Genomic DNA, 1,549 nt, shown 5'->3' on the forward strand with positions numbered 1-1,549 from the left:
CCTCTGTCTCTCTCTGTCTCTCTCTCTCTCTCTCTCTCTCTCTCTCTCTCTCTATATATATATATATATATGTGTGTGTGTGTGTGTGTGTGTGTGTGTGTGTGTATGTATGTATATATCATATACTTTTGCATGAATATGTGCTTATTTATTTATCATGAGACCCACGGAGGGGACACTGTTTTCACCTGTGTCCTTATAATTGTCACATTGTAAGCACTTGGTTACAAAGAATCTACAAAGAATCTTAGAAGGACTGAAACTAGAAACATAAAAGTACTATGATCACAATGAGGTGAAGCAAAATTTTAAACAATACCAAAGATAAATATTATTAAAGCCAATACAAAGCTGCAGCAAAACTGGTGAAATTTAGCAGGAATCTAAAAATAAAACAGTAGGAGAAAAGTGCAAAGAAAAGAATAGTTCATTTTACAATGGGGCATCTAAGAACGGAAAGGCTTTTAAGTTCAGAAAGATGTTCAAAATATTCTACTTACAAGACAAATGTCTGGGATTGATTTTGGAGTGTTCAGACTAATCATTCTTTTGCTCCTTGAGTAATACATTACATTTTGTTGTGCTTTACCCTTGCCCTTTGTTTTGTTTTATGTTTTTATTGTTGTTTTGTTTTTCCTTTCAAGACAGCATCTCCTAAGTTGCGCAGGCAAGACTCAAACTTGCGATCCTCCTACCTCAGCCTCTTGAGTTCACGGAATTATAGGTCATTGTGTTCGGCTCCTTGATGATATTTTAAGTTAGATTTACACGTGAACTGAAGTAAGGGACCATTCATTGGGACTGCAAGTGCCTTCCTTGTACAGTATGTACTTCATTTAGATGACCATTTCTGTCATTACCTACTTTTGCCACAAGAGGGCTGGCTGCAAGTCCTTAGGTTTAAAATTTCCCTGGTCAAAAAGGTGTTTTTACAGGGGGAAAAAAATTGAAATTCTTGCTTCAATTTAGAGATTTTCCTGTCTTCAACTTATATATACTTGTCTTAGTCACTAATTAATTCATGCAAGCTTATTCCATTAAGCTGACTTGCCATGATTTGGCCCTTTTTGAAGTGAAGTATTTTGATCTTTTAGATACATATTCCAACCCAAGTAGCTACAAATATATAACTGCACTATTTTAAAAGATACAATGTTTTTTCCTCAATTAGATGTAAATATGTGAAAAATTCACTCTCTTTTAGCAGTTATCTGAACAGAGAGGTAACATCGTGGGTTTCTCAGGAAAAGACTGCAGAATAGAGAAGAGAGGAAATTCCATCAGCATTTTGAAATAAACTATGCCATCACTTTCTGTCAAATGTATAATAATAAAAAGTATTTTTGTTCACATTTGAGGAAAAGACTTGAAAAACGCATTCTCCAATATAGCACATTGCAACAGAGAAAGAACTTTTGCATGGTTTCATTCAAATAGTAACTTTTGAAAAATGGTAATATTCCCAGGTGCTCAAGAGTAGACACCCAACAAAACTATTACTGTGTGTGAGCTGCCATGATAGAGAGTTGATGACTCCAGATTCTGGTAA

The sequence above is a fragment of the Fukomys damarensis genome, unplaced genomic scaffold (assembly GCF_012274545.1).
Source record: "Fukomys damarensis isolate Sample0158 unplaced genomic scaffold, DMR_v1.0_HiC HiC_scaffold_16, whole genome shotgun sequence".
NCBI classification, from domain to species: domain Eukaryota; kingdom Metazoa; phylum Chordata; class Mammalia; order Rodentia; family Bathyergidae; genus Fukomys; species Fukomys damarensis.